Source organism: Myotis lucifugus, unplaced genomic scaffold (assembly GCF_000147115.1).
Source record: "Myotis lucifugus unplaced genomic scaffold, Myoluc2.0 scaffold_474, whole genome shotgun sequence".
In the NCBI taxonomy this organism is placed as follows: domain Eukaryota; kingdom Metazoa; phylum Chordata; class Mammalia; order Chiroptera; family Vespertilionidae; genus Myotis; species Myotis lucifugus.
The window spans coordinates 145,546-165,267 of NW_005871522.1; the positions used below are offsets into that span (position 1 = coordinate 145,546).

The 19,722-nt window shown below is 45.3% G+C and overlaps 1 protein-coding gene and 1 pseudogene across 1 annotated transcript in view; one reads left to right on the forward strand and one right to left on the reverse strand.

Annotated features, from left to right (window-relative positions):
- Nucleotides 1-19,722, forward strand: part of SHC3 (SHC adaptor protein 3) — a 139,492-nt gene that overhangs the window by 12,842 nt on the left and 106,928 nt on the right.
- LOC111823350 lies at nt 10,867-14,252 on the reverse strand (annotated as a pseudogene).

Here is a 19,722-nt window from a genome sequence, read left to right on the forward strand (position 1 = left end):
TAAAACCAAAGCAGTCAGCAGGAGAGAAATAACAAAAATAAAAGCAGAAATCAATGACATGAAACACAGAAAATTACTAGGGAAAAAAAATCAATGAAACAAAAATCAAATTTTCTGAAAAAAATCAATAAGATGGAGAAACCAGCAAGATTTACAAAGATAAAAAGAGAGACGATACAAATCACCAATAGCAGGAATGAAACAGACGCCATCTCAACAGATCCTGTAGCCAGGACAAGGCCTCTGAGGCAGGCTGGCCCAGTTCTCAGCCATTCCAGTCTAGACCATGGCTGAAGGCTGCTTCTTAAGAGTTAGGAAAGTGAGGCAGGTTCCTGACAAAGGGTTCTGACTGGAATGCAAAGTGAAGCATCCAGATACAGTCTGGACCAATCCATGGAGGCCTGGCACTGAGACTGGGGCCCAGAACCCAATGAGTCTTTAGGGAAAAAGGCAGCTGGACTGGGGACTTTGCTGTTGGCACTAAGCCTGCGAGAGGTTCAGCTGCACAGAGATTGGCTTAGCTCCATTTTGTCCAACAATTTATTAATTCTTTCAGAAGGTGAAGAAAACCAGTGCTTGAGGGGCGAGAATGCATTTCCTAAGACCAACAAGCTAGCCTGGTGTCAGAGTGAGGATGAGAGCGTGCATGGTGACACAGAATAATAAGGTCAGCTTGGCCTTATTCACATGTTAGCTGGAGCATGGCTTCAGCTGTAATACCACTATGTATTTTTGGAATATTTCTTTCCTTTTTTCCTTTGACTTTGAATAGCAGATGTGGCCTATTACATTACTGTGATTTTCAGATGAAACGAAGCACAGTGGTTTGCTTTTAGCCAAACCCCGTTCATACTTCCTCTCTCTGACTCAGCTTCCTGGTGGTAAATGAGGCAGATGACACATGCCCCTGGCAAACACTCTAAAGGCATCCTCGCTCTGCTGATCAGAGCCTGTATGGCCTTTGTATCAATACAGTTTCACTGCTGTGAGATGAAAGGTTAAGAGGGAACCGTCGCGCTGAGGAAACTTACACAGAGGGTGCAGATGTGACCAAATGGCTAGATTCTTCCCTGTATGTCAGTTGAAAAAAACCTGACAAAGGAAGTAGGAAACTGAAAGTGGGTGCCATCTCTTTCAGTACCCAACCCGTTTATTCCCACGAGGCCCACGGCGTCCCCTCCTTGCATCCCTTTGTGCCCACTGCACCGGAAACACACTTCTGGCTGCACTCTTCATAACAGGCACCCCAGGTTCTCTGGACATGTGGACAACTTGACTTAACTCTTAATCTTCCACTTCTTCCGGGTGTGCCTGTTGTGTGTGGGTGCACCTGAACGTCCAGCCCCCTGTCTAAAATGGGGGTGATTACAGCACCGTCCTCACGGCGTCATCAGAAGGGATGAAGTGAATGAACATTTATAGGGCAATTGGCGCAGTGGCTGGCTGGTGCAGACCCGTACTGAAGGGTCACTCTTTGCACCATTGCGGCCCTATTGTTCAATCGAGAGCTCACCTCTCCAAAGTTCCATGAGTCAGGGCCGCCCTCCACCTCAGGCAAACAGGTTGATTATTCATTTGCTTTATTCAAAAATGAGTACGCTCTCATCAAAGATTGTGACTCCAACTCTGTGTCATAACTCGTGTGAGCCTGCTCCAGGAGACGTGCTGGAGCAGTGCCATTCTTGGTGGGACTGAGGTGGGCGTGACTTTTGGGGCTGTAGCAGGAACAGCATGGGCCTATCATGGAGGGTGAATGACAAGGTAATTACCAGCAACTGGTTTGAAGCCTTTTGGGAGGGAGAAGCATGGATACTGGAAACAGACCTTGTTGGGGTGCAAGGTGTCTATGTGACCACAGCCTCCAGTGTCAGTATCAAAGTTCACAGGTATTAATAGAGTTTTCCAGAGATGCCCTATAAACCAGAAACTGAGATGTTATAGGACTTCAGACAATATTTATCATAATGCAGGTTATTCTGGCAGGTTGATCATAAATGATTTTAATTTTTTGATGTTTTTATTTTCTAAATTTTTGTATATGTATTTTTTATTGCAAAAAGGTGAGCATTAAAAACAAAGCAATGATCTTTTATTCTTTTTATTGACTACACTAGAGGCCCGGTGCATGAAATTCGTGCATGGAGGTGGGGATGTGTGTCCCTTAGCCCAGCCTGCACCCTCTCCAATCTGGGACTGCTGGCTCCCAACCGCTTCTGCCTGTCAGCCTGATTGATGCCTAACTGCTCCCCTGATGGCCCGATTGCCCCTAACTGCCCTCCCCTGCTGGCCTGGTCACCCCAAACTGCCCTCCTTGGCAAGCTTGGTTCCTCCCAACTGCCCTCCCCTGCCAGCCATCTTGTATGTTGGAGTGATGGTCAATTTGCATATTACCTCTGTATTAGATAGGATGGTAGACCATGCAAAGTTAAGCATTCAGCTCAATGAGCACATCCACATGCATCACACCCAAGTAAACACTTGATCGAGATCCAAAGCATATGTCCACACAAAAACTTGTGCATGAATGGTCATGGTAGCGTTCTTCATAGAAACTCCAAAGGGGAAACAACTCCAGTGTCCATCAGCTGCCAACTGGATAAACAGCGTGTAGCATATCTGCATGATGGAACAGTACTCAGCTATAAAAAGAGAAATAGTGCCCCGTGCTGCAGCGTGGGTGACCGTGGAAAACATTATGCTGGGTGACAGGAGCCAGCCACAGAAGGCCACACAGTACATGACTTCATTCTAGTCAATGTCCAGAATTGGCAACTTTATAAGAATGTAGGTTGCCAGGAGCTGGAGGTGGGGAGAAAATGGGGAGTGACTGCTAATGGGTTCTTGTCTGGGTTTATTTTTGGGATGATGCAAATGTTCTGGAATTAAATTGTGGTGATGGTTGTATAATGTTGTGAATGTACTAAAAATGACTGACATACACTTTAAAAGGATGAATTTTTATGGCATGTGAATCATATCTCAATAAAAAATAATTACAAAAATGTAGTATGTTACATAAAATGAACTGGAGGTAAGTGGAGACTTGACTTTAGTGAGAACCTGAATGTAAGCAGCACCTGCGCAGGTGACCAGGGAGGGAAGTGTTCTGGTATCAGGAGCAGGTCTTAGGGCGGGGAGTGGCGTGCATTGTCTTATCTACACTAATAAAAGAGAAACATGGTAATTAGCGTACGACCGCTACCCTTTTCATTGGCTAATCAGTGAGTATATGCAAATTAACTGTCAGCCAAGATGGCGGCCGGCAGCCAGGCAGCTGGAAGCGAGCATGAGGCTTGCTTGCTGCAGTGACTGCGGACTCCAACGTTCCCCGCCTGCGCTGCCGGCCTCTGAGCTACAACTCTAAGCAACTATGTACTATGTTGGAAACATAGAAGATAAACAAAACCCCAGAAACCGCCTTTCAGTCATCTGGGCTTTAGCAACATTGTATCGATGTTTTCAGCAGCGAGGCCTCAGAGCTAAAGCTGGCCCAGAATAAAAAAAAAAAAAAGAAAACAAGGAGCGGTTGGAAGCTTCAGTCACTCGCTTCGGGAAAGCAGCCCTCAGCCCCTCACCCAGACTGGCCAGGCACCCCCAGTGGGGACCCCCACCCTGATCCAGGACACCCTTCAGGGCAAACCAGCCAGCCCCTACCCATGCACCAGGCCTCTATTCTATATAGTAAAAGGGTAATATGTCTCCCAGCACCGGGATCAGCGGAGCAGCGAGGCTCCTGGCACCGGGATCAGCGTGACAGGGGCCAGCGCCCAAACCCCCTGATCGCCCTCTGTGTGTGACAGAGGGCGGGGCCACAACCTCCCTATCTGCCCTGCTCTGTGCCTGATAGGGGGGAGCTCCCCAATCCCCTGATTGCCCTGCAGCTCTGTGTTTGACAGGGTGCGGCGCACCAACCCCCTGATCGGCCCTGCTCTGTGTGTGACAGGGTGCGGCGCCCCAACCCCCCCCCCCCCACGGAGACTGGTTTGTGTGTGACAGAGAAAAGACATAATCTCTCCATCCGCCTCGCCCCGAGTGTGAAAGTGGCTGCCCCCCCACCCGCCTGATACGGCCCTGTTATGTGGGTGAAAAGAGGGGGGCGCCCCCAACCTCACTCCACCGGACTTTGTTTTGTGTGTTAAAAGGGAAAAGCCCTAAACCTCCCCTATGGCTCTGCCCTGGGTGTGGAAAGAGGTGGGGCACACTAACCCCCTATAGCCCTCTGCGTGTGGGTGAATAGGGGGGGCCCCAACCCCCCCACTGGCTCACTCTTGGATGAAGGCGGGGGAGCTGCAAAAACACCAAGAGCCCCCCCCCTTAATTACTGGGGGTTGAGGTCTATCACTCTATGAACCTGACTTTATTGGGAAAGGGGGGGTGGTTCCAACCCCCCAGTCGGCCCTACCCTGAGCGTGACTGAGGGTGGCATCGAAACCTCCCGATCCGCCCTGCTCTGTGCATGACGGGGCGGCGCCCCAACTCCCCAATCGGCCCTGCTCTGAGCCTGAGCAGGGGCTGCACTTAGGAATTGGGCCTGCCCTCTGCCACCCGGAAGCAGGCCTAAGCCAGCAGGTCGTTATCTCCCAAGGGGTCCCAGACTGCGAGAGGGCACAGGCCGGGCTGGAGGACCGCCCCCCCCACCCCCCCACCCCCCCCCCCAGTGCACAAATTTTTGTGCACCGGGCCTCTAGTCCTATATAATAAAAGGGTTATATGCAAATCGACTGAACAGCAGAACCGGTTGCTGTGATGTGCACTGACCACCAGGGGGCAGATGCTCAACGCAGGAGCTGCCTCCAGCCCATAGGCCCCCACCGCCTGATTAGGGTCTGCCCGCCAACCTCTTGGTCCCTTCTCCTAGCCGGCAGGTTTCGATCTCTGGATGGGGAATGGGGAACCGGGGTGGGTGGCAGCGGACATGGGCAGTGCCAGGCCATGGCCCCCATCCCACCAGTCACCCCACACACAGAGGGCGACTGGCATTGGGGGATGGGGCCGGTGAGCAGGTGGGAACTTCCAACCTCTCGGTCCCTCCCCCTGGCTGGCAGGCTCTGATCGCCCAATGGCAAACGGGAACCGGGAGGTGGGTGGTGGCGGGGGGTGGGGCCGGCTGCTGGCAGCCAGGGAAGATGGCCCTGATAGCAGGCCAGGCCTGGAGACCGTACCTGTGCACAGATTTCATGCTCTGGGCCTCTAGTAACAAAATAAATGGAAATCATATCCTGCAGATTTGGCAAAGAGCAAGTGCAAGTGTTGTTAGAAGCCAGATGGAGCTATGTATGTAGCTAAGGAATGTGTTGTGGATGGACAGTGCATATTAACTGCATTAATTATGCGGTGTGATGCCACTTGTATAAACTCCATGCTGTCTCTCATTCTGCAGGGGGTGTGGGGCAGAGACTCAAAAAGAGCCCTCAACTGGCTGACATGCACACAGGTGGCCAGCACGTGGGTCTGTAACCTGGGCCGTAGGGGTGCAGAGCCTGCTTTTGTCCAGCTATCAAGCAGGATGCAGAAACAAATGCAAGTTCTACAGGGCTTTGCTATTTGCCAGCCAGGGAAAGTGACACACGTCTTTCATGATTTTAAAAGAACAGGAGACAAAGGAGTGAAATTTGAAGTTAGTGGTTTTCCTTGTTCATTTTTATATGTGAGTCCTTGGCATAGAGTCACTCAATAGATGTTGATTGTGTAAGTATGGTCTACTCTGCTTAACAGTCACGTGCCGGGTAACATTGAGATTTAGAATTAGGTCGTTCACTCATGGAATGTATAGCCATCTTAAAATTATATTAATCATTGGGAAACTCAAAGCATGTGATTCAATTTGGAGAATGAAAACTTACTGATCTTTTGTACCTGTAGCTCTAATTGAAAGTTACCTGTATCCATTTTTGGGCTACTATAGATGGGGAAAAATTGGCACCTAGGTAGACTGAAAGAAATGTTGAAATTTACAGTCTACTTTTCTCCTTCTTGAATTTAAAAAACTTATTTTGAAATAATTGCAGACATATTTGCTGTAAAAATAATGCACTTTGTATACCTCCTTCCTGCCGAGAACCAATTCCAGCATGTCATAATTTCAAGAGTTTCATCAAAAGGTTGATGAGACTTGGGGACTCAACAGGGTTGAGTCACACATGTAGTCACCTGTTGGGAATGGCTAAAGGCATTTCCCCAAACCTGAATAGGAAACCGATTGTGGCTGCCAGACAACTAAAAGGCATCTTAATCTACATGTTATTGCCTCCTACTGGCCAAACACCTGAACAGCCGTAGGCTAATTCCCCCATTCTGATAATGGGCTCTGTACCAAACTCTTACCCTTTGAAGTGTATTATCTCCACCGTGCCTTAGGACGAATTGTGTTAATAAAAGCAAGGGTCCTAGACAAGGAGGGAGTCTTCAGTTCCTTTAGCTGAAGGTCCTCTGACTCCCAATGCCTTTCAAAAATTATATCTCGTCTCCCGACTCTTTATTAGTCCCCGGATTCCTATGTCACCTACGCACAGCCTTTTCCAGATTCCTGAACCCTTCTTGATGCTGGGACAAGAACCCTGGCACCTTTCCATCGCCAGGGTTAAGCCTTTTCCCCCCCACTGTCATTTCACTGAAAATCCATGCTCTTTACTCACTTGGATTAATATAGCTGAGTGGAAAGACCTTTTTAACAGAGAAATATCTAAGTTCTAGAATAATTTCAGGGAAATAGAGAATGTTCAAGCACATTACATATCACAAATCAGTGAAAACTGGTGTTAATAAGTGAAATAAAAGTTAATGAAAAATTAACTTCTCAGGGAAGGTTTCTGCCATTAGTTCTTCCAACAGGTTCTCTATCCTTTGCTCACTTTCTTCTTCCTCCAGTTTCTTTATGATGTGGACATTGTTTAGTTTCACGTTGTCCCAAAGTTCTCTTAAAATGTCCTCATGCTTTTTAAATATCTTTCTTTTTGCTGCTCTGATTGAGTGTTTTTTCTACTTTATCTTCTAATTTACTTATTCAATCTTGTGCTTCATTGAGCCTGCTTTTAATTCTTTCCAGCATATTCTTGATGTCAGATATAGTAGTCTTCATTTCTGCCTGTTTTTTATTCATTACATCTATATATTTTTTTCATACTGATGTAGCTTTCACTAAGTTCCTTGTAGTTCTCTCTATGTTCCTGGAAGTTCTTTTTAGGTTTCTTTATCATACTTAATGATATAGTCATCATTAAGTTCCACAAACATCTTTATAACCATTCCTCTGAATTCTATGTCTGATAATTTGTTTTCCTCCATCTCGTCTAGTTCTTTTTCTTGTGATCCCTCCTTTCTTTTAATTTGGGGATTGTTTCTTTTAGTAAATGTACTGGGGCACAGAAGTGTGATTTCATTGCACTACTGAGCTGTGTGCTCTAGGATGTCCCTTTTGTAGGTTATTTAGATCTCCTGTTGTGATTGGGGCATGCATATATTTTAAATTGTGTTTAAGTGTACATAATATAAAATGTGCTATTTTAACTATTTTAAGTGTACAGTTCAGTAGCACTAAGTGCATCCACATTGTTGTGTCTAGTTCTATTTTAAGTAATTGAATACTCCTGTCCTAACTCCAAAACTTCTAGAATTTTCTCATTGTTGTTGTTCTGACATTATACCAAGACATGAGAGTTTCCCTGTTCATTTGTTTCTTTTTTGTCTTTTTATTGAATTTATTGGGGTGGCATTGGTTGACAAAACCTACAAGTTTCAGGTGCACAGTTCTACAATACATCATCTGTACACTGTACTGTGTGTTCACCACCCCAGTCAATGTTTATTCATTTTTTTGATCTTGTTTAGTTTAGCACTTGGTGGGACATCTCAAAGGAGGACTTGGGTCTTCAGTTACCTCTTCTCTATATTCTTACATCTGCATTATATCCAGTAGGTGTTGAAATGTCTGGATCCATCTTCCATGTCTCTTATATTTTCTTTTACTCTTCCCAGCTCTTTGAACTTTTGTGCTGCTGGTGTTTGGTGTGGTCAGTTTCCCAGTGTCCACTTGCTCCTTCCACACATATTTCAGGAAGTGTGTCCAACTCTTTTGTGTAATCACTTTTCCTATAATGGATTGGTTCAGGTGCTGGGGTCCAACCCCAGCAGGTCCAGGGGTCCCCCAAGGTGTGGACAGAGTCGGCGAAGAAGGAATGACATGGAGACAGCCTTCAGTTGATCAGCAGCCTAGTCAGGACCTCTAGCCATGAACTCCAGCGAAGTTCTGGTCAAGTTCTCCAGCCAAGTTCTGGTTAGGCTCTCCAGCAAAGTTCTTCTGCTCAAGTTCTGGTTTGGATCTGATTAGAATCTGATGTTTATTGTCTTGTTACATCTGTATTTATACCAGTCGATTTTAATCCTGTCAATTTCTATTGCAAAGGTTAGGGCGTTTCTTATCTCCATTCCAGGGAGTAAAGATTATGTACCTTAAGCGTGATTGTTTGTAGTTAAAGTGATTAACTACCCGCCTGCCACTTAGTTAAGGGGTTGTATCTCCTCCCTAACCTCAGGGAAAAATCCCCACCTGGGGAAACAACCTTTCTCGGAGAGGTGACCTTGGTTAAAACACATGGCGCTAAGGAGAGTAAACATATTAAGAACAATATGCTATATATGCCAGGTCCCTTGAAACATATGCTGTGCAGATGTTTCTTTCCTGCAGTGACTGTGTCAAGCAGCAAGGATGGACCGGCTTCCAGCAAATTCCCCCCTTTTTATTTTTTAAATGATAGCGCATGCAAATCAGTGGCCACCTCTCAGATTGGGCTGTTTAAGACTTGGAAGAAGACTGGCAAGCAATGACAATAAGCATAGCTATAAACATAGTGGATGAAGCGCACAAGGAGTCCCGTTCCTTAGGAGGTTGCCGACCTCTTCAGTCAAGAGATTTCAGCTGTCCTCAAGTTGTTGGTTTGATTGTCTTTGTTGGTCTGGCTAGTGGGCAGCATCACTGGCAACGGGCTTCCCTAAGTGTCAGCGAGTTGAAGGGCTGCATCAAAGGGTCCATCAGGGCCGTGCTTGATGGTGGTGTCGGTGTCCAAGGAGGAGTAAGCTGTGTCCTCTGGGTCAGCTGTTATGGAGGATGGAGGGTAGTAGAGAGAAAAGAAAAGGAAGCAAAGAAGAGAACCGAAGATGGCGGCATAGGAAAACACCGGAGACTGCTGCCGCAAAAAAACCACTTCAAAAATACAACTAAAAGACGGAACAGACATCACCCAGAACCATAGGAAGGCTGGCTGAGGAGAGACTCTTCAATTAGAAGGAAAGACAACAGCAGACCGAGGCTCAGAGGAGGCGCAGTGTGGAAAACATAAAGGTGCGGAGGTGCGCGCGCAAAGCGGGCTGGTGGCTGAGGGCGCGGTTGTCGTTTTCAATCCGGAGGGAGTCTCAGACTCTGAGCTCAAAAGCTAGTTGTTTAATTAGGATATCGGCTGCCTCTTCATTATTGATTACTCTCTTGACTACCTGTATGAGGCGAGAAAGGAAATCCTGATATGGTTCCTCGACCTTCTGTTTAACCTCTTTAAGGGTGGTTGTTTTTCCTACTGTATAAGGTAGGGATTTCCAGGCATTTACTGCACAACTGGTTACTTTAATAAGTGCCTCTTTGGGCATATACATTTGCTCCTGAGCCGTGTTAAAATCACCTTCTCCTAATATCATGTCTAGGGTTATTCCTCCTCTGGAATTTTTGCTAGTGGCTACAGCTCTCTTAGCAAGATCATCATATTCAGTTTTCCATGTTACAATATATTGCTTTTGCCCTTAGTAACTGCCAATATAAAATCTGGATCCAGTGGCCTAAAATGTATAAATGCACTTAACAAATGCGGGAGTTTGAGGTGTCTGCTTGGCCACTGTACAAAGTGATGAAGTGGTGAAATTAAATAATAAACCAACATAGAATACATTACAACTTGCACATATACATGTTCACAGCATGTATACAATGATAACCCCTATGTTTTAACAAAGATATAGTTCCCTTCTACAGTAGACACAAGAACAAGATGAACTAGGTTGATAAATGTACAATGAATATCAAAAGAAGCACTAATGAGTTCACTGATTTCGGAGGAAGGTATGACTGAACATGCTGAGTGTTTAGACTTTGGGAATGCATACAGGTTAACACAGTATCTTGGTTCAGGCTAATCAGAAGTTCTCATTCTTAAAATTTTAAGTAAATGCTGATGCTTAATTGTTCCTGTTCATTTCCTGGTTTAATAAACAAGTGTTTGGCAAGTAGCTCTGTTGAAAAGCTGTGAGGTTCTGTTACATAGTTGGTAAAGATAAGGCAATAAAAGTTTCTCCTAATAAATATAAAAAATTTATAAAACAAGACATCAATTCATTTCATTAAAAAAGGCCTAAAAATGTGCACAAACTACCACTACTTTTTTTTTGATATTTCAGTTATTTCTTTAAAAAAAATAAGAGTATTTGCCTTATTCAAACAGAATCATGTCTGACTAGTAACAGCATCCCAAACCCTTTTTTTATTTAAAAAATTCAGCTAAGTGAAGTTAATTGATTCATTTTCCTTCCACTTAAGGCAGGCATACAGCCAAACTAGGGACTATAGAAGAGCATATTTGTTTTTTAAAAAAGACTATTGATCCAAAAGTATTCATCTGTGATAGATTTTCACTCCTGATGTTCATTCAGCTTAAACTTCATGGAACTGTTTCCAGTGCTCAGATTTACATTGAGAATTCATCAAGAAGCTACCTTTCAGAAGATATCAGAAGTACTTTAAAACAAATCTTCATGTGTTTTAAAAAAACAGACTCAGAAGCTACTGGTGGCACAGAGAGCAAACGAAGAGTTGCTGTTTTTAAGAGGTCATCTTGTAGTCAGTCTGCTTGGTTTCACAGTGGTAGGAACTTCACACCAATCAGCAATGTAGTCAAAATCTCTGAACATTTCTTGCTCCTCTTCTGAAAGTATCCTTGGTTCTCGAGGTGGAGTCAGAATAGCTGCTTCTGAGGTAAATTCATCATCAAAGTTACTAACATCTTCCCGTCCTCGAATGGTAGGTACAAATGGCGGCTTTACTTTTTTGTCCATCAGAGCACTCCAATCAATTAGTCGGAAAAATGGGTGTTTTTTTACATCCTCTGCATCTTTCTCACCAGCTCCAAGGCGCCTCTCAGGATTTCTTCTTAATAGCCTTCTCATTATGGAAATGGCTTCTGTAGATAAGAACCTTGGATACCTTACTTCATCATTTACAATACTGTCATAAACCTCCTCTTTATCATCACCAGGAAAGGGAGACTCTCTAACAAGCATTACATATATAAGTACACCAAGGCCCCACCAATCTACAGCCCTTGTATAAGATGTTTCTGTTAGTACTTCTGGGGCAAGAAATTCAGGAGTGCCACAAAATGTGCTTGTTCTATCTCCATATCCCATTCCTTCTTTGCAAAGGCCAAAATCAGCAATTTTCACAAAGCCTTCTGTATCTAGCAATAAGTTATCCAATTTCAAATCTCTATAAACAATTTTGTGTTCATGTAAATACTGCAGCCCAAGAACTACACATGCAGCATAAAATACAGCTCTTGGTTCAGAAAAGACATCGGTATGAATGTGCACCATTAGGTCCCCACCGGCAGCATATTCCATTACAAAGCAAACATGCTCTTTGGTTTGGAAACATGCAAAAAGGTTCACCAAAAATGGATGCTTTACACTATTCACAGTTTCAAAAATTCTTTTTTCACACATCAGTCTGTCTACTTTGTCTCGAGCTACAATGTCTCCTTTCTTTAAGGCTTTTATAGCAAACATCTCATTTGTGTGTTTATATTCAGCCAAAAGCACCTTTCCAAAATGTCCTCTACCCAAGACAGCACAACATCTGAAGTCTTGTAGATTAAACTGAAACATTTGTTGAGATCTTCTATCCTCAAGTTCTCGAACTCCACTGTATTCTAGGCTTGATTGAGGAATATCAGCTTCAAATTCAGATTGAGATTTTGGACGTATACTATTTCTGTCATTTTCAATATCAAAAACAGCTTCTGAGTCCTGTTCTGGTGCATCCAAATCTCTTAATTCAGCAGATTCATCCATTTCTCCAAGGGAAGAATCACGTGGTGGGGCTGGAGGAGGTTCAGCTTCAAGATCAAAGTCCAATTTGGTTACTGTAGAATCACTAGTTGGAGATGCTAGTTCTGGGATGCGTACATCAACCACTGGCACTGTAGCAGGCACAGGTGCTTGAGGACTAAAGGTGCCAGAATGATTTACTGTAGGAATAGCTCTTCTCACTAGCCTTCCCCAAGTGGCAATATTAATATTCAGGCGCTAGATGCTGGGGTCCAACCCCAGCAGGTCCAGGGGTCCCCCAAGGTGTGGACGGAGTCGGCGAAGAAGGAATGACGTGGAGACAGCCTTCAGTTGATCAGCAGCCTAGTCAGGACCTCTAGCCAGGAACTCCAGCCAAGTTCTTGTTAGGCTCTCCAGCAAAGTTCTTCTGCTCAAGTTCTGGTTTGAATCTGATTAGAATCTGATGTTTATTGTCTTGTTACATCTGTATTTATACCAGTCGATTTTAATCCTGTCAATTTCTATTGCAAAGGTTAGGGCGTTTCTTATCTCTGCTTGGGTCCAATTCCAGTGGGTCCAGGGGTCCCCAAAGGTGTGGACGGAGTCGGTGAAGAAGTAATGACACGGAGACAGCCTTCAGTTGATCAGCAGCCTAGCCAGGATCTCTAGCCAGGATCTCCAGCCAAGTTCTGGTTAGGATCCAGCCAAGTTCTGGTCAGGATCTGATGAGGATCTGATGTTTATTGTCTTGTTACATCCGTATTTATACCAGCCGATTTTAATCCTGTCAATTTCTATTACAAAGGTTAGGGCGTTTCTTATCTCCATTCCAGGGAGTAAAGATTATGTAGCTTAACTACCCACCTGGCACTTAATTAAGGGGTTGTATCTCCTCCCTAACCTCAGGGAAAAATCCCCACCTGGGGAAACAACCTTTCTCGGAGAGGTGACCTTGGTTAAAACACATGGCACTAAGGAGAGCAAACATATTAAGAACAATATGCTATATATGCCAGGTCCCTTGAAACATATGCTGTGCAGATGTTTCTTTCCTGCAGCGACTGTGTCAAGCAGCAAGGATGGACCGGCTTCCGGCATATCTCCATTCCAGGGAGTAAAGATTATGTAGCTTAAGCGTGATTGTTTGTAGTTAAAGTGATTAACTACCCGCCTGCCACTTAGTTAAGGGGTTGTATCCTCTCCCTAACCTCAGGGAAAAATCCCCACCTGGGGAAACAACCTTTCTCGGAGAGGTGACCTTGGTTAAAACACAAGGAGAGCAAACATATTAAGAACAATATGCTATATATGCCAGGTCCCTTGAAACATATGCTGTGCAGATGTTTCTTTCCTGCAGTGACTGTGTCAAGCAGCAAGGATGGACCGGCTTCCGGCATTCAGGAACCACAACAAGGCATCTATTGGTAATATCCTCTTGGAGCTTGGTGCTTCCCAGGGCTCCATGTCCTCCCTCCGCTGTTTGCATTGGGCATGGTGTGTGCAACTTCCTTCTTCTGTCCTATTTTGATTGGCATTCCTCTTTCAGGGATCCTTAATGTGACTGGTCCACTGACATGCCCCTTCTCCTGTTTCCCACTGCAATTAGGGATTTATTCTTCCACCACCCCTAGGGAGTTGAGTGGAAGGGGAGGGTGCTCTGTACATGTAGACAGAACCTTTATTAGTTTTTAAGCAAAAAAAATTTTTTCCTCAATCATAATAGAAATGTATTTCTTTCTTACTTTCCTTGGCTTAGTTAACCCTACTTGCATTTTGGGTGGATGCCCACTGTTAGGGAAAGGATATGTCCTCACCAGCCTTTGTGTCCAATAAATGGAGTGAGAGCTCCCCCAACCTAGGGAGTGGAGTGATATTCAGAGCTCAGCTCAGGTTCACACCAGGAAGTCCCTGACTCACACAGACACTTCATCGAGACAGAGGGAGCTTGTTATATAATCCTAAAAACATTTCCAAAGCAGGGAATTCTCATAAACTTTGGTAAATACACAAAGTATAGTTTCAGGCTTCACAGGATGAATTTATGTTATATTTAAAAATCAATAAGGATATATGTAAAAAATGGCAACAAACAAACCCACCTTAATTCTACCACACAAAGATAGCTCTGAAAGCAGTTGATCAAAGTCAAGAGTTAGGGTCTTATCTGTCATGGTCTGGATTCAAATCCTGGCTCCTCTCATGACACTGTAAGCTTAGCATTCCACCTCTCCAAGGCACTGGTTCTCCAAGTGTGGCCTCTGGCCAGACCACAGCATCAGTCATCCCCCCACCTCCACCTACCGAATGACAAACTCTGGGGCAGGAGTCAGGGCGTGGGGTTTAACAAGCTCTCCAGGTGCTTCTAGTTTGAGAACCATTGCTTTAAGCAAGGATTGTTTTGTTTGCCCTCTAGCTATATAATTATTTGTAATTGCATAAGTAATACATGGATACATTCCTACGGTAAAAAAATTGACACCTGAAGACATATATATAGAGTATCAGATTCCCTCCCAGTGTCCCATGCAGTTACCAGGTGGTGCCTGTTCGTACAGACCTTTTTTCTGTGCATCTACATGGACATATGTGCCATGAGAAAGATGTCGGTTTGTGCGTTTCTCTTTTTGGGTTTTGACATAAATGGTATCATAGTATGCATATTTCTTTAAGTTAGCTTTATTATTATTATTATTCCTGCTTTGGAGGTTTTACAAAAAAGAGATCTAGCTTTTTCTTTTTAATTGTTGCTTGGATCAACCATGATTTATTTAACTTCTATTTAATACAAACAACCACACAGTGAAAATCTTTACACGTGTCTTTTCATAAGATGAGTGAGAATCTCCCTGGAGTAATTTCCCAGAGAGAAGTGTTTGGTCGGAAGAGAAGAGTGCACATTTAAATTTGGAGCCATTCTCTGAGACGGTTGTGTCAACTATGGTTCCACCAATAGTAAATAAGAAAGTTCTGTTTCATCTCCCTTCCACCAACACTGATGTCATTAAACTTTTCAATTTCTGCCAATTCTGTTTCTTATGGTGGCTTTTAATTGTGTAGCTTTGAATGCTAATGAAGTTGAGCACATCTTCATATGTTTGGTGGCACCTGAGTATTTTCGGGGAAGTTCCTCCTCATACTCAGCCTCGGTTTCCACATGCAGAATGGAGCTGGTCACAGAACTGCTACAGGGGGCCAGGGTAAGGACTCCCACCCAGTGTGGTCATCCCAGTCCAGCACAGTGAGTGCTGAACAAGTGTTCGCTTTTACTACCATTTGAAAGACTTGGTTATCATGGATAATCTTACATCCTTTCCTCCAATAGTTATATAGTCTTCATAAATAAGTAATGATGACATAGTCTGCTGGGGCTGACCAGCAGACCCTGAGCGATGGATGAACAGATTACTCTGACACACGTTTCTGTGAAAGAGAAGGCTAAGGGGCTGTTTCACTTTAGGAACAAAGCAGCCTTGATTGCCCACCTCCTTAGGCTTTTATTATAACAACAGCTTGAACTAAAATGAACCTCTAGATACAATCAGCAGGGTAGGTATCCTTGAGAAAGTATATGCTTCTACAAGGTCAGGTCTTTAAAGACTAAACATAGAGATTCTAGCAAAACACCCAGGGAATCGGACTTGTTTGGAAAAGTCAAGGTAGGGGCTGCTGCCTTCGGCAAGGTCCCCCCAGAAGCCCCCGACCTTTCAGAGACTCCTCCTCACACACCTTCCAACCAAGGCCCGTGCTTCCCCACAATAGTCCATTTGGTGGCTTGACCACACTGAGCACTGTCCCCTGAGGGGTGTATGTGGTTATAAATAGCAGCTGATGAGCATCTTTGTTCATGAAACTGTGTATTAGCGGTAATTGGGGTCCATGCCTATGATATAATTTCAGAAGTGAAGTTTCTGGAGTAAAGGAACTGTTTTGAGACTTACTGTGTATAGCTAAGCTATTTTCTGTGTAGTCAGACACGTTTTAAAAATACTTTTATTATAAGAGTAATGCACTTACTCTTATTGTACTTGTTCTTTATCACACACACACACACACACACACACACAAGCACAAATGCGTATTGAATCAGGCAGAGGAAACATAAATTTATTCAGGTGATTATTATTTTAAATGAAAGTTAATATTGCCCTGCCCCCCCCCCCCCAATGAACCTTACTATTTCTCAGGTTCATGGAATTCCAAGCTATATCCCGTCTTTATTTATTTCAGTCAGTGTATGCTTAATTTCTAGTTGGTCCTTTATCACAACATCGAGGGTCTCATTAGATTTCTTGAGGATCTCACTACATTTATCGGAGGTCTCACCAGTCTTTTCGAGGGCCTTATTAAATTTATCGGCGGCTTCTAGACAGTTCTTTAAAGACCTTAAAAGTGTGATTTTGAACTCTATATCCAACAGTTTGCTTTCCTCCAATTCTGTCCTTTGTGTCCTGTTTCTTTGTCTCGGCATTTTTTATGCTTTGCTGTGTCGATAGAGTGCCTTTCTGTACTAAGTGTCCCAATTACCTGAGGTAGATGCTCTTGGTGCACCCCCTTGTGGGCTTTGTGCACAGTCTTGTTGTGGTTAAGCCTTGATTGTTGTAGTTATCACTGTGAGGAATTGACCTCCAGGCCAATTGGCTGTGAGAATGAGCTGTGTCTGCAGTGGGAGAACTTCTGTGCTGGAGACACCCCTCTGGGGCTAGACTTGCTTCGATGGGGCTTTGGTGCTCACTGAGTCTGCCCCCTGAGTGTGTCTTTTATGGTTCCACGGAGCTGCAAACTGGATGGTCCCACTCTGACCTCTGGGCTTCCTGGCTCCTGGATCTCTAGGGAGGTGCTAATCTAGCCTTTGCCTGAGGCTATCCAGCAAAAGTCTCCCTGCAGGGCTTGGGCGGGGCGGGTCCCACGGGATCAACAGGGCGGGGTTAGCAATTATGGCTGCTCTCAGTCTTGCCTTCAGAGGCCCCGCTTCTCAGTGTCCCAGCAATTGCTGCAAGCCCCACAGAGAGAAAGCTGCCCTAGGGTTCTGAGCGATGCCAGACAGTCCCGCTTCTCCCATATGAGTCTGGGTCCCTAGAGACTCGCCCGGAACTGGAGTTCAGAGCCTGAGACTCCCTCCCGACTGAAAACGACAACCGCGCCCTCAGCAGCCAGCCCGCTCCGCATGCACTCCGCACCTTAGTATTTAACTTCAGCACTGCGCCTCCTCTGAGCCTCGGTATGCTTTTCTCTTTCCTCCTAGTTGTAGAACTTCCACTCAGCCAGCCTTCCTGTGGTTCTGGATGATGTCCGTTCCGTCTTTTAGTTGTATTTTTGAAGTGCTTGTTCGAGGCAGCAAACTCCGGTGTTTACCTATGCCGCCATCTTGGTTTCTATCCCCATCTTTCTTTAAATAAGACCCTTTGGGATGGATTCTCATGGTGAAGACTCAGATCTGGCCATGGTCCTGAAGAGCAAATGCTCGGGTTCAAAACACCACCAGCATCCGCAAGGCCCCAAGAAGGGCCTGGCGCTGCTCAGACAGTCCCCGGGTTGTCAGCGGCCCGAGGGCTCAGGGCTGCCTCTCTTTCCCTGAAGAGCGAGGATGGAGTTGAGGACTGTTTTGCAGTTTACAAAGCACACGGGCACACTGCATAACCTGCGCAGGCTCTGTCCTCCGTCCCAGAGGTCCGAGCAGAGCGGGTTCATTTTGAGACCTGGGGTCAGCTCAGGTCTCAGTGAGTGCGCCAGCCTCTCGGGCTTCCTCGCTCTCCTGCCTCTGAGTCCTAAATACCAGACAATTTTCTGTGGTTCTTGGACCCGGGCCTCTCTGTCCCTAACCTGCTGGACCCCATGTGGATCCTCTGCAGTTCTGGCCCATCAGTATGTCTCCCTCTCCAACCTCCTTCTCCATGGAGACCCCTGGTGGAAGGACAGGACAGTTCTGGTGTCACCTGCAGGCCACTCTCGGCCACGCTCCCCAGTGGCTCCGGGTCTTCCCGACCTCTGAGATGGCAGCTTGAGGTGGCGGGTGCCCACCTGTGACTAATCTTCCCCTGCCTGTGTTTGGGCTTCTTGCCCTGTCCTTTCATTTGCAGCCGCTCAGGCCCACAGATGCAGAGAAAGTCTTTATCAAGACTCCCTTTCAGAATAACGGCTCTTGTCTTCGCTCTGTGGGAGTTATCACTCTTTTCTTATGCATCGAAGGAGCAACATTTCTTCTTTATTTTCCTCAAGCTCTGGATAAACAGAGCTTTTTTTCAGGCTTTTTGTAAGTTGCAGCTCTTTTTTTGATGGCCCTGACTCTTGCCTACGCATCCCACAGTTTCTTTGAGTCCTAGAACAAGCGGCTCAGCCTATGCTCTCGGTGCATGCCCGCTGCTGTCACAGGAACTCTGCCTCCACCCCCAGGGGGTTTGCATTTAACATTTGTCATTCAGAAAGCTAATTTTATTCTGCGTTCTTGAGTTTTCATTTGTATGAAAAGTGCTGTTTCCCTACGCTCCTGTGCTTCCCGAAGAAAACCTTCAGAAACTTGGTTGGAATGGTTTTAATTTAATATCACGAACTTGGGTTTCACAAAGTCCACTTACCAATGGTATGCCATAATTTTCCTAAGATTTGGGATGTGTGTGTTTTTTTAAATATATTTTTTATTGATTTTAGAGAAGAAGGGAGAGTGAGAGAGAGATAGACACATCTATGATGAGAGAGAATCATTGATTGGCTGCCTCCTGCACACCCCCCACTGGGGATTGAGCCAGCAACCCGGGTGTGTGCTCTGACCTCCTGGTTCATAGGTCAACGCTCAACCACTGAGCCATGCCAGCCGGACAGATTTGGGAGCTGTGTGTCCAGGGATTATCACGGGAAATAGGAGGAGCCAAAAGCCATAAAGTTCTGGGACTCTCAAGGCCATCTAGAGTTTGAAGAAATAAAACCTGGTGAAATGTGTGTCATTTTTAGCTATGTGTGAATTGTAGCTGAGCCCTTAGCCATGTGTGTCGAGGTGCCCCTAGGAGCCTGGACTGGAGTGTTCAAATAAGCATGTTACTAGTATCTCAAGCCACATGAAGGCCAGGAGCTGTGCGAGGTACTTCACAGGTGGGTTTTATTATCACAGCAAATCCAGGAAGTATATGTGGTCATCCCATTCAAGGAAAGCTAGGCTCTGGGAGATTTGAGTTAAAAATTATTGAAAATCAAGGTTACTACTATTAGATGGGATAACTGTTATTGCACTAAAGAGGTCTGTTGTGCTGCCTACATCAAAGCCCAATCAGACTCAACAGGAGTTTGAGGCAAGGAAAGTGAAGGTTTATTTAAGGAAATGGTGCCAAACCTGGAGGCACAGGTGAGCTGTTGCTCTAATACCTGGCTCCCCTTTGACTTCTTGGGGCAGGGAAATCATCAATCACCCCATTTATGGACCATGCTCGAAAATCAGAGGCCTGACACACCGTAATTCCAAGTGAACGTTAGAAGGTGCCTGTGCTAGTCACTGAGGGCAGAAATCACTAGGGTCAACTGTCAAAAAATTGTCTTAACTCCCTCTGGCCGGGAAGGCGAGGGACGGAGGGCCAGGGAACCATTACTGTGCCGCTCTCAGGAGCTGCACTGCCTGTCACTCCTGAATAGCAGTTCCAGGACTGCGACTCGCCG